The 14,524-nt window shown below is 37.2% G+C and overlaps 1 protein-coding gene across 2 annotated transcripts in view; it reads left to right on the forward strand.

Annotated features, from left to right (window-relative positions):
* The window catches only part of LOC138337684 (uncharacterized), a 32,576-nt gene extending 19,968 nt beyond the window's left edge, over positions 1-12,608 (forward strand). Inside the window, exons 4-5 of one of the 2 annotated variants that reach the window (XM_069287932.1) lie at positions 3,992-4,056; positions 12,538-12,608. The gene's annotated coding sequence lies outside the window, so the exon portion shown is untranslated. Of the gene's footprint in view, positions 1-3,991; positions 4,248-12,537 lie in introns of those variants that run through there. The other variant, XM_069287931.1, reaches the window with a different exon arrangement.
* Positions 12,609-14,524: the final 1,916 nt, after the last annotated feature.

The raw sequence follows: 14,524 nt of genomic DNA on the forward strand, positions 1-14,524 counted from the left end.
TGGACCTCTTCGTGATCGTATTTATTGATGATATATTGGTATACTCAAAGATCAAGAAGGAACATGAAGAGCATTTGAGAATGGTATTCGAAATGTTGAGGGAGAAAAAGATTTATGCCAAGTTCTCTAAGTGTGAGTTTTTGTTAGATGCAGTGTCCTTCTTGGGGCACGTGGTTTCCAAGGATGGAGTGATGGTGGATCCTTCTAAGATTGAGACAGTGAAGAATTGGGTAAGACCTACTAATGTGTCAGAAATAAGGAGCTTTGTTGGATTAGCTAGCTACTACCGTCGATTTGTCAAGGGATTCTCTTCTATTGCTTCCCAATTGACGAACTTGACTAAGCAGAATATTCCATTTGTATGGTCGGACGAATGTGAGGAAAGCTTTCAGAAGCTCAAGACTTTGTTGACTACCGCACCTATCCTTACCTTGTCAGTAGAGGGTAAGAACTTCATTGTTTATTGTGATGCATCCTATTCTGGTTTGGGTGCAGTACTAATGCAAGAGAAGAGTGTGATTGCTTATGCTTCAAGACAATTAAAAGTGCATGAACATAACTATCCAACTCATGATTTGGAATTGGCTGCGGTAGTGTTTGCATTAAAACAATGGAGACACTATTTATATGGGGTTAAGTGTGAGGTCTACACGGATCATCGTAGCCTTCAGTATGTCTTTACTCAGAAAGATTTGAACTTAAGACAGAGGAGATGGATGGAGTTACTAAAGGACTACGATATCACTATCTTGTATCATCCGAGGAAGGCGAATGTTGTAGCAGATGCTTTAAGTAGAAAGGCGGGAAGCATGGGAAGTCTAGATCACTTGCAAGCTTCTAGACGCCTACTGGCTAGAGAGGTTCAGACTCTAGCTAATGACTTGATGAGATTAGAAGTAAACGAGAAGGGAGGATTGTTGGCTTCTGTGGAGGCAAGATCTTCTTTTCTTGACAAGATTAAGGGAAGACAGTCTTATGATGAGAAACTGCGCAGAATTCAAGATAAGTATTGCGAGGAGAGGCTAAGGAAGCACAAATTGATGAGGAAGGTGTTTTGAGGATCAAGGGAAGGGTATGCGTACCCCGCGTCGATGATTTGATCAACACTATTCTGACAGAGGCTCATAGTTCAAGGTATTCTATACATCTGGGTGCAACCAAGATGTATCGTGACCTAAAGCAACACTTTTGGTGGAGTAGAATGAAGCGTGATATTGTTGACTTTATTGCCAAGTGTCCAAACTGTCAACAAGTAAAGTATGAACACCAGAGGCCCAGAGGAACACTTCAGAGAATGCCCATTCCTGAATGGAAGTGGGAGAGAATTGCAATGGACTTTGTGGTTGGTCTTCCCAAGACATTGGGAAAGTTTGATTCTATTTGGGTAATTGTTGATAGGTTAACTAAGTCTGCTCATTTTATTCCGGTTAAGGTGACTTACAATGCCGAGACGTTAGCCAAGATCTATATCTCAGAAATCGTTCGATTGCATGGGGTTCCACTATCCATCATATCAGATAGAGGTATGCAGTTTACTTCTAAGTTTTGGAAAACATTGCATGCGGAATTGGGTACTAGGTTGGACCTTAATACTGCGTTCCATCCTCAGACCGATGGTCAGTCTGAGCGAACGATTCAAGTGTTGGAGGATATGCTTCGTGCATGTGTGATAGAGTTTGGTGGTCATTGGGATAGCTTCCTACCCTTAGCGGAGTTTTCATACAATAATAGCTATCACTCAAGCATTGATATGGCTCCATTTGAAGCAATGTATGGTAGGAGATGTAGGTCTCCCATTGGTTGGTTTGATGCATTTGAGGTTAGGCCTTGGGGTACTGGCCTTTTGAGGGATTCGATAGAGAAAGTGAAGTCTATTCAAGAAAAGCTTCTAGCGGCGCAAAGTAGACAAAAAGAATATGCAGATCGAAAGGTTAGAGACTTAGAGTTCATGGAGGGTGAACAAGTCTTGTTGAAAGTTTCACCAATGAAAGGGGTGATGTGGTTTGGTAAAAGGGGTAAACTAAGTCCAAGGTACATTGGACCATTTGAAGTACTTAAGCGAGTAGGAGAGGTGGCTTATGAGTTAGCCTTGCCTCCAGGGCTGTCCGGAGTGCATCCGGTATTCCATGTGTCAATGTTGAAAAGATACCATGGGGATGGAAACTACATCATCCGTTGGGATTCAATTTTGCTTGATGAGAACTTGTCTTATGAGGAGGAGCCTGTTGCTATTTTAGATAGAGAAGTTCGCAAGTTAAGGTCAAGAGAGATTGCATCCATCAAGGTGCAATGGAAGAATCGACCCGTTGAAGAAGCCACTTGGGAGAAGGAGGCAGATATGCAAGAAAGATACCCACATCTGTTTAAAGATTTAGGTGCTCCTTCTCCCCCCTGTTTTTTCTTCTTGTGATCGTTCGGGGACGAACGATGGGTAAATTGGTATCTATTGTAACGACCTGTTTAGTCGTTTTGAGTAGCAGATTTTATTCTGGAAAAACAGGCTGAGGCGACGGACCCCACGACGGACCGTCATGGGCACGACGGACCGTCGCAGGGTCTCGTTTCAAAACACTTAGAAAATCTGAAATTGGGTACTGAAAATTGACTCTCTGAACTTTGTAACAGAGTGGCAGGACGGACCGTCACAGGTGTGACGGACCGTCACAGGCCATTCACCCAAAATCAAGTTTCTGAACTATGCGACGGACAGCAGGACAGACCATCGCAGGCACGACGGCCCGTCACAGGTTGCGCAAATCCTAGGCAGAATCAGATTTCCTTACACGTCTTAAGGAACGTTTTTGACTATTCTTGCCTTAATTATAAAGTTTGTGGGTTTATATTAATAACTCAAATTCTTGGGGGTTAAAATAGGTAACCCTAAGTTAATTAGTGGGGTATTATTGCCATCTTTTATTCTTAATTATATGTTAATTAGGGTAAAAGAAAGAGGGTTTGAATAAAGAAAATAGAGAGAACAAGGAGATAGAGATATTGATCGATCAAGAGGCAGAGGTAATATCAAAGCTTGGGAAATTGCTTGTTGATTCCAATTCTTCGGTGGAGGTAGGTTATGGTTTTCATGCTATTCGTAGTAAACTCTTAATAGCGAATGATATGTGTTAGTAGTATTGTAAACCTTCTATATGTTTAATTGTATGCTTGCATGAATGATGTGATTATGTAATTGTGAATAAATAAGCATGATGAAGCTATTGAATCCCAAATCTTTAAAAGAAACCCTAATCTACTTTGTTAATGATGATGCCTTGATGAACGAAAGTGGTGAGATTAGGGGATCGGGTGTCACGTTCCGGTACCAGGATAGAATATGGATCGGGTGTCACGTTCCGACACCAGGATAGAATATGGATCGGGTGCCACGTTCCGGTACCAGGATAGAATATGGATCGGGTGTCACGTTCCGACACCAGGATAGAATATGTATCGGGTGCCATGTTTCGGTACCAGGATAGAATATGGATCGGGTGTCACGTTCCGACACCAGGATAGAATATGGATCGGATGCCACGTTCCAGTACCAGGATAGTATATGAGGATCGGAGTGTCACGTTCCGACACCAGGATAGAATATGGATCGGGTGCTACGTTCCGGTACTAGGATAGAATGAGGATCGGAGTGTCACATTCCGACACCAGGATAGTATATTGAGGAGCGGAGTGTAACGTACCGACACGAGGGGAATAAAGATAATGAATCTTGAAATATGTTAATATATCCAATCTAATGAACTAAATTCCCAAATGAGTATGATGAGGAGGTGTGAGTCCTCATTGATGTGCTTGGTGTTGTAACCAAGGGTTATGGTAACTGTAAATGCTGCATGCTAAGGATATTAGTTGATTTTATGATATTGCGTAATACATACTGTTTTCTATTTTGAGTTGGCCGATGATATCTACTCAGTACCCGTGTTTTGTACTGACCCCTACTTTTATTGTTTTCTTCTTGTTTATTTGTGGAGTGCAGCAAACGTGCCGTCATCTTCGACTCAACAGTAACTCAAGCCAGTCTTACTACATCAGAAATTCAGGGTGAGCTAATGCTTCTAGCTTGGACTAGATGTTCTTCTCCAAGTCTTGATGCCTTGAACTTCCGGCATGGACTAGCTTCTTATGTATTTTTAGCTTCTTAGAATACTCTTAGTTTAGTAATTTGATTATAGATGTTCTTGTGATGATGACTTCTAGATTTTTGGAATAATAATAGTTATTGATTTTATTAATGAGTTTAAGTCTTCCGCATTTCTTTATGTTGATATTACCTTGAAATGTTAAGATTTAGATTGGTTGGTTCGCTCACATAGGAGGGTAAGTGTGGGTGCCAGTCGCGGCTCCAATTTGGGTCGTGACAATGTTCATGAGTTTCTAACATTATAACATAAGTAAAACCTTAACCATAACCATTCACCAAGCATACTAGTGCAATGGTCAAGTGAAGCCCAATAACTCCACTCAACCAAGCCAACTAACGAAAGGATGATGAATAATGTCTTACTTCACATAAGATAGCATTATAAGTATTCATGCTCATATCTAGAAATATAGACCATTAACATGAAGAATGAACATAAGCATAACATTAATTTCATAAGAATCACTTCCTAGGATTTTCCTCAAGGCCAACTAGTGCAATGTTTAGATAGAGTCACATACCCCTACCTAGACTAAGTCAAACCCCTTAAGTCCTCCTAGTTAGAGTTTGCTTTATTAATTCATTTTACTTTTAGGAACATCTTGACTTAACCGACATAGACCACATGAGCTAATGTGAAATCCGATGTCATAGAACCCTGCACCAAAATAAGGTGAACTACTTGCCAAAGTAGTAACAATACATGAAAATAACATATAGGTGGATCTACTAGCTATTATTCCTATGGGGGAAACACATTTAAGATCTAGGAGATGTGTTTTGGGACCCACTTTATGCACCATGCATTATAGTCTCTAATCTCACGAGTACAGTAGTGAACTTACCTCACTAATTGGGAAGGGACACTTCCCATTACTAGTTGACTCGGTGCTAAGCTAGAGTCCCTTTTGAAATGTCTTTCTTTAGCAATCATTACTTATTTTAGGTCATAGGAGAATAGCTCCCTGTAAAGTCATAGTCATTACCTCAATAACAATTTCATGAGAGCACATTTCATTACAACCCTGACATGTGAGATTACCACATTAAAATCATCATATCATAGTAAGGAACGTAGGTACTCCATAACAAACCTTATATAATTAGATATTAAAATAATGTAACAATATACATAATAAATACATTTTAATTTAATCATAATACCAACACCCAATTACTTCAATCATAAGGTATACTTCAATTTAACTTCATCACCAAGTACATGCAACCATAATTGAAGTAAAGGTTTGAGATCACAATGATTTACCCAATATCCTTCAAAAGCCATAATCCAAGGTTTTACCATCAACCATCCAAGTCAACCAAAAAATGGTTTTAAAATCATCACACAATAGTAATTAACACAGTAATGAAGTCAATTGCATCAGTACAACTTGATTAAACAATAGTTCATAACCAATGGTTAGGGACTTGGATCAATTTTATGATCTATTCCACATAGTAGGTTAACTCATGAAGAACTAGCACAATTGAATCATAATACATCATAATATAACCATAATAATCAAAATAAACCTTATGTAATATAATTTAGAAGATCAAATTCATATTAAGAAGAAGCGCATATGAAATCCTCTCTTTGAAAACCAATTTTTGAAAGAACCCTTTGGCGAAAGGAATCCCAAAGGTGAAGATTTCCAATTCCATTGTATTTGTTTAACATTTAGGAGGAAAGTGATATCATTTCTTCCCTAATGATCTTGACTGAGTCCTTCAATGGAGTTCTTCTTTAGGAGAGAGAAAGTAGATAGAAGGAAGAGAAATTTGGGTTTGGGAAATTTTGGGTGTTTAGTTGAGTTTAGGTTTAGGGTAGGGTATATAGTTGACTAACTAACCTAATTAACAAACCTATAATATCTAATTATATCCCTAACTACTAAATTAATTAAGTGACCAAACTAAAACTTATCATTAAAAGGCAGTCCTGACCTACGAGACCCCAACCTATGGGTCGTAGGTCAGTCGACGACTTCATCCTTAACAATCCTGCACGAGGATTATTTGGATCAGAGTGTTGCCAAATTGTCCTTTTTGAAAAAATATTTAAGTCGCCATCACGTAGGTATCGAATCCCCATCTATTAGGCCACGCCTCGTCACCTATAACTAGCGGTAGCTACTGCATGCTCTCCCTTATTTAGAAGGTTTAAGTAAAAATGAAGGGGTCCTCCTCCAGGATACTTAGGGTGATCTTTGGGGAATCGTACCCAAAACTTTTAACCCTAAACCTACCCATATATGTTTTTGATACATTTATACCAAATTTCATCCATTTCCAACTCTTAAAACCTTATGAAATAGGCTAAGACACACTAGCACCTCTTTCACTAATCTTAGGACGTCGTGGACGTTCCTTCACGTTTTGACTATAAGACTTTTTAATTGACTTTTATACATTATTATTGACCTTTAAATAGTGTCACAAACCTTATATACTCATATGAGTCTCTATATTAGGTTTTAGACTTTTGGAGTATTACGCCTCCTATAATTATCAGCCAACCCTAGAAAACATCAAATGTCGATAGGATTCAAAGGTCTAGGACAACTTTTGACCACTTTCATCTTCCTCGGATACACCTATAAACCTTCATACGGAAAATGTGACCAATAAACACAACCTGTATCAACAGAAATTCACATTTACTAAACTTAACAAAAAGTTTGTTATCTTTGGGAACTTGGAAATCTATCCCCAAATGGATCATATGAAGATTCTTACTCCTATAAAATATCTAGATGTCATCAATGAATACAATCACAAACATATCAACATAATTCCTAAAAACTCGATTCATAAAGTCTATGAAAGTTGTCAGGGCATTCGTTTGACCAAAGGACATAACTAAGAGCTCAAAGTGACCATATATTGTTTGTAGTGCTGTTTTCGTAATATCAACATCCTTTACTCTAAGTTGGTGATAACCTAACATCAATTATATCTTTGAAAAGTTACTCTCTTCTTGGAGTTAATCAAACAAATCATCAATCCTACGGAGTGGGTACTTATTCTCTATGATTACCTTGTTCAATTGACGATAGTCCATACACATTCTCAAAGACCCATCATTCTTCTTCACAAACAATACTGGGTCACCACATGGAGATATACTTGGTTGAAAAAAAAACCTTATATAGAAAATGCTTGAGTTGAGTCTTAAGTTCTTTCAACTTGGATGGGGCCATCCAATAAGGAGGGACTGAAATAGGTTTTGTATTCGATAATAAATCAATGCTGAAGTAATTTTCCTGTTTCGGAGGAATTCCAAGCAAGTCATCGCGAATGATTTCTTGAAATTCCTTCACTATGGGTACCGAATCTATGAAAGGGACCTCGTATTCAAGATGCTTCACCCTCACTATGTGATAGAGACAACCCTTTGCAATAATATCGCATGTTTTTAGACACGAAATGATCTTACCCCTAGGATTTGAGTTTCCTCTATTCCGCTCAAAAATGGGTTCATTAGGAAATTGAAATTTGACTACCCTTGTCCTATAGCAATTAAAAAAAACAAGCATGCAACCAATCCATTTTCAATATGACATCAAAATCTAGCATGTCATGTCCTATAAAGTCAACTAATGTAACTCTATCGTGCAAGGATATAGGAAAACCGTTATAGATTCTTTTAGCCACAACGGAATCACCCACCTGTGTAGAAATAAAAAGAGTTCATCTAAGATATCGGATAGTATATCAAATTTCATTGCTACAAAAGGGGTAACAAAATACAACATAGCATCCAGTTCCAACAGTGCATATACATTAAAGGAAAACAATTGTAGCATACCGGTATCCACATCGAGAGTGCTTTCTTGATCGACTCGGGATCGGAGAGCATAACAGTGATTCTTTTTAGGGGCTTTTGGATTTTGGGCACTTGTTTGTGCTTCAGCATTTTCCCTTCCTTGAGCTTTCATCATAGGATATCTCTCTTCATGTGACCACTCTTTCCGCAACCATAACAATTACCTATTCTAACTAGGCACTTACCATCATGTTTTCTACCACACTTTGCACAAATAGGCTTCTCAAAATAAGAACCACTACTTTTTCCCACTTGAGTCTTGGGAATAGATACCTTACTCTTTTTTACCCTTGGAGTTCTTAAGAGGTCCTTGGTTGGAAAACCTTTTCTTGAACCTCTGTTTGTCTTGAACCTCAATTCTAGTCTTGGAAGAATTCCCATCTTCAGTTCTTATCTTTTTCAACTCCCTACCAACTTGCATAAGCTTTTGCTCCTCAATTTGTTATGCATGAACCATGTGGCGAAAGATGTCAAGACTAGGAATCAACATAGCATACCTACATTCATTACCCACAAGGTCAAATATCCCCATAAAAAATTTGTTCATCTGATCCCTAGAATTCTCAACAATAGTAGGAACATGCTTTGATAGTTGAGTAAACTTTAGGATATACTCATACACACTCATACCCTTGGTGAAAGTTGATGAATTCTTAAATATTACTCTCCCTTAATTACAAGGAAAAGAACTTATGAAGGAAAGTCATCTTTAAAGATTCCCATGTAATCCAGCCTTCTCTAACCGGCCTCTCATCCTTCCATTGCTCACACCAAACTTGAGTCATATCTTTCACTTGGTAGGCGGCTAGTTCCGCCTTTTCTTGAGAAGACACACCCATAGCATCAAGAACTTTAAGAACTTCATCAATAAAACCTTGTAGGTCCTCTCCATATTGGAACCAAATAATGTAGGGGGATTCATCCTTGTAAAATCCCTAATCCTTGAAGCGGTAGTGCTAGCTTTGGGGTTCACTTGTACCCTAGTATCCCTAGCAACTTCAGTTTCTTGCACTTGGTCAAGCTACCAATAGTCGTCATTATCTCAACGTTAGACATAGTCTCTTCTTCAATAGGAACTTGATGGTTTGAGATGATTGAGTGGGAACTGCCTCATTCAAATACTCCTCCTCAGCTCTTCGAGCATTGTTATCATTGTATTCATTAACTATAAGCACAATAAAAGGATTAGGAGAAAGGACTTGATAGATTTAAGAATTTTAGGCATGACTAAAGAAAAACAAAAGAGTGAAAGTTCCAAAGCATCTCATATCCTCTCATTCATAAGTGTGGCGCTTCACAATATTAATAAGACCCTAGATAAATGTGGTTTGGTGAGACATCCATCAAATTGTTACTAAACGTCATGATTTGATACCATGTTTATAACGACTCAAAGTACCCCTAGGCATTACCGGCATACTCGTACATGAAGAGGACTTAGACTATCCCTTAGAATACATCATGGCATATCATATGAAGAGAAAAAGTGTAGAAGATTAAAACTTTTACATAGTGAAGTATACTTAGACTTCCCACTTATCATATCTGGAGTTTATATAGACTCCTCGCTTATAATGTTTACATAGACTTCTCATTTGGAATATTCATCATCAACATAGTCTAATTTTTTTCTCACATATAACCATCTAAATAGAATTAGAACATTTGGGCATAGACCTTACAAGTACAATATTCCATATATAGGATTACATCAAAGTCTCTACATAAGGAATGAATAAGTTTCTTTACACATAGTCAATACAACAAAAGTTAGATATGTGACACCATCTTCGAAACATTAAGGATGCACAATAAACTTGTTAAATGATACAAGTCTTCCTTGGCAATGGCCATGAAATCCTCAACGTTCGAACTTAAAATGTTTGGGAAAACTGTTGGTACATCACACGTAAAGTATGACATCTATTTTAACACTCTAAAATTTCAAGACCTAATCTAGAGCCTCACATGAGTATATCAGACTTGAAAATTTTTTATAATACCTAAAATGATGGTTATAATCTATTTAGGAAGTTATAGAGGCAAGACGTCAAGGAACATCCATGACGTTCAGAGATATGTGAAAAAAGAGGTGCTAGTGTGTCTTAGCCTATTTCACAGGGTTTAAGATTCGAAAATCGACAAAAATTGGAAGGAAGGTTTAAAACATGTATTAAAATATTATTGAGGTTGAAACGTCTGGGTACGAATCCCCAAGGACAACCCTAAGGGTCGTTGGAGATCACCCTTCAAAATGACCAAAAAGCTATCAAAAAACAGCAACATCTACTCTTGCCAAACGACGGGGTGTCGATGCCTCTGTCGAACAACACTTAGAAATTTTCCAAAAATGAAAAAAAATCATACTATCAGACCCAAACTATGGATGTGCAGGATGGTGTGGGGCAGTGTCCGTCAACTAACCTACAGACCATAGGTCGGGGTTTCATAGGTCAGGCCTGCAATTTTTTTATTGGGTCTTAAGTGACTTCATTTAATTAGTTAGTTAGTTAGGGTCTTAATAATTGATTAAGTGTCTTTAAAGTAGATTATTTAAGTGACTATATAAACTACCCTAAGCCTAAACCCAACTTAACACCTCCCCGTTCCCAAGCATAAATTACTCTTCCTTCTCTTTACATTCTCTCTCTCCCAAAGAAGAAATCCGTAGGAGGTGAAGGTCAAGGTGAATAGGTATTCAAGAACACCACTTACCTTGATCAAACATCAATAAATATTAAGGTATGGGAATCTTTCACCTTTGGTATTCCTTTCCCCAAAGGATTCTTTCTAAATTGGGTTTAAGAAAGATGAATTTCATATGGGTTTCTTCCTAATCTGATATTAAAATGTTTCAATGGTGCTGTTCTTGATTTATATTGGTTATTATAACTATATTATGATATATTATTTTTTAATCTAGTTATTTCTTGATGATTATACCTAATATGTGGTAGATTTGATGAATTTGACCTAATTCTCTAACCCTAGATTGTGAACTCATGTTGGATTCATTAAGATTGATATAATTGACTTATAGATTGTTTTATATACTCTTTTATGATCATATAACACCTATTGTTTGTTGAAACTTGATGGTTGATGGAAACACCATGGGTGATGGCTTTTAAACGAGATTGAGTAAGTCTTTGTACTCAAAAACCTTTACTTCAATTATGATGATTTGTACTTGGTGATGAAGGTCAATTGAACTGTATCTTGTCATTAGTTAAGTACAATTGGTATGAGGATGCAATTTAAATGTCTTTATTATGTGTCTTGTGAGATTATGACTATGATATAATGATATAAGGTTGGCAATGAATTTTCTATGTGTCTTATTATGATATTATGATTTTAATGTGTTAATCTTACATACGAGGGTTGTATTGAAAGGGAATTCATATGCAATTCCTATTGAGATAATGATTATGAATATATAAGTTGTTAATCCCCTAGGACCTAAACAAAGTTATGATTGTTAAAGAAAGACATTTCAAAAGTGACTTTTACTTGGCACCGAGTGAATTTGTAGTGAGGAGTGTCTCTACCCAAGTAGAGAAGTTAGGTTCAATATTGTACTCATGAGATAGATAATACAATGCCCATGGAATGAAGAGGGTTTCAAACATGCATCCTAGTTCTCGAACTATATTGACTCCATAGGAATACTAGCTAGTGGATCCACCTAGAGTCTATGTTCATGCTTGGTACTACTTTGGATAGTACTCACCTTCTTTAAGTGTAATGTTTTCATAACAATGATTTAACATTTAGTTATTGTGGTCTATGTCAGTTAAAACAAGTGTTCTCAAAACTAAAATGAAGTAATAATGTGAATACTATCAAGGATGATTTAAGGGGTTTGACTTAGTCTAGGTAGGGGTATGGGACTCTACTTTACCTATGCATTGCACTAGTTGTCCTTGAGGGAAATCCTAGAAGATTGGTCTTATGTTCCTATAAAGAAAATCTTATGCCTATGTTGACTTTCCATGTTGATGATCCTATATGATGTTAGTTTCACTTATGAACATGATATTGGTCTAATATTTCTAAATATGTTGATGACTACTAGTGATGCTATGTTATTTTAAGATAGGCATTACTTGTGATAATTTGTTTGGTTTACTTGGTTGAATGAGGTTATTGGACATTTCTTGGTCATTGCACTTGTAGGATTAATGATTGGTTATGAGTAAGGGTCTTAAACATATTTAAATGTTATGAACTCTTATACATGCTTTGGTTTTATAACATGATGTTGGAGTTTTTGTGGTTATATACTTGAATATGGTATTATACATTTTGACTTGACTATACTTGATGATGTTGGTCTTGTGTTTTACATTGTTTTAACTTAAGGATTATGTGATGATTGGATTTTATGGGTTCTTCGTCGTGCATAAGGCTTTTCAAAGTAACTTAACATGCTTTTGAACAAATGTTCCCTTTATTATAATTTCTAAGCTTATGTGAGCATGTGTTTCCATACTTAGTACAAGTGGTGTACTAAACCATATTTCTCTGTTTTTCCCCGTCATTTTAGCTTCCGATCATTGAAGGGTTATTGGCCAATTGGCAAGGAATACATATATCATTTCTCCAAGCACAGGCATGTTCTTAATATTCATGGATGATTCCTTTTTTTCATTCTACCTATGTTACTTGTTATAGTCCAAGGATGTTCATTTAACTCTTATTATTCCATATATTGTTGTAAGTCCTAAGTGGCAATTATACATTTGTTGAAGGGCTATTCCCGAATTGTTATATTCCGTTTAGATTGTTTCATTTGATACATCCATATGAATAATATATTGTGTATATTGTATATGTGGCATAAAAGTAGAAGCCTATATTAGATTTTTATGTGAGGAGTACAAGTAAACTCCCTATGTATATACGATTTGTAAGTGAGAGGTCTAAGTAAACCTCAGGATGTGGATGTAGGTGTAGATGAAATTTTTTTATTTTCCACACTTTTAACTATAAATGTAATGATGACTGCTAAGAGTCTTGTTAACTCCTCTCGGAGGACAATGATGACGGTTATGTCTAGGGGATGCTCACCGATGTGACAAAAATGGTGTCAAAGCATGGGTTTATATATCCCTAAGATATATGTCTCATTAAACCATAACTTTGTAGATTTTCATTATAATTGGAAGTGTGCCATACTTATGAAGTGAGAGACTGTATGATGGTTAGGAAATTCTCATGTTCTTGTTATTCCTATCTTGTGCCTCTAGAGTCTTACTTTATGTATTATTTCACCTAAACATTTTATTGATATTATAGGTATGACTACTATAAGGGAAGCCGCAAGAAGGGCCGAACAAGGGGTTGCTAGTAAGGAAGCTCATGAAAATTAAGCTCCTCCGCAAGACAATCCAGTGCCTCCACTTGAGAAAATTCCTATAGGTGCTCGAGTTCTGGTTGTTCCTCCACCTGTGAGGGATGAAGAGATAAGGTCAGATTTTCTCAACTTTGCTCAAGCCATGCCCTCTAATGTTAATACTATAACTTCACATGTCCAAGATATAATGGCACAAGTCAAACAGGAAGTTGGACCTCATAATCCTCAACATGCTAGTACTATGTCTTCTCATTTGAGAGACTTTACTAGGTTGAACCCTCATATGTTCTTTGGGTCAAAAGAGGGTGAAGACCCCAAGACATTCTTCATGAGGTCTACAAGATCTTTTTTTTTATGGGTGTGATTTCAAATAAAAAGGCCAAGTTGGCAACCTATCAACTCAAGGATGTGGCCCAAACATGGTACACACAATGGAGTGACAATACAGTGCTAAGAGGTTGTCCGGTGACTTGGGATATATTCAAGAGGGATTTTCTTGATAGGTTCTTTCCTAGAGAATTGAGGGAATATAAGGTTGAAGAATCCATAAACCTTCGTCAAGGAGGTATGAGTGTACTTGATTACTCATTGAGGTTTACTAAGTTCTCTATGTATGCTCCATCCTTTGTGTCTAACCCAAAGGATAAGATGGGTCATTTCTTACTGGAGTTTCCTAAGACTTGTTAGACAAATTTCATTAGGCTATTATTCATGATAATATAAAAATCTCTTGTCTAGTGGTTCATGCTCAACAAGTGGAAGAAAGTAGACTAAGAAGAAAGAATAGAGAGGTAAAGAGGGCCAAGTCTTATAAGAGTGGTTCTTCAAAGAGAAGGTTGGAGATTCAAGATAACCCTAGATTCAATAAGAGGTTCTCCAATCTTACTTCTTTTATGTTCCGCAAGGCTTGTGCGGATAGGGTGTCTAACCCTAAGTCTCAAAAAGGAAGAGGTACTAGTCCACCAATAAAGAAGCCTACTTGTGGAAAGTATGGGAAGAAGCGCATAGGTGAATGTCTAATTGGGACAGACAATTGCTTTGGGTGTGGAAAAAGTGGTCACAGGGTTAGGGATTGCCCTAATGAAAAAGGGAAAGACAGTGGAAGTGTGAAAGTTCAAGCAAGTGGTTCTAATGTCGATGCTCCAAGAAATAGTGGTTTTTATGCTATACATTCTAG

This window comes from Solanum lycopersicum, chromosome 8 (assembly GCF_036512215.1).
Source record: "Solanum lycopersicum chromosome 8, SLM_r2.1".
In the NCBI taxonomy this organism is placed as follows: Eukaryota; Viridiplantae; Streptophyta; class Magnoliopsida; order Solanales; family Solanaceae; genus Solanum; species Solanum lycopersicum.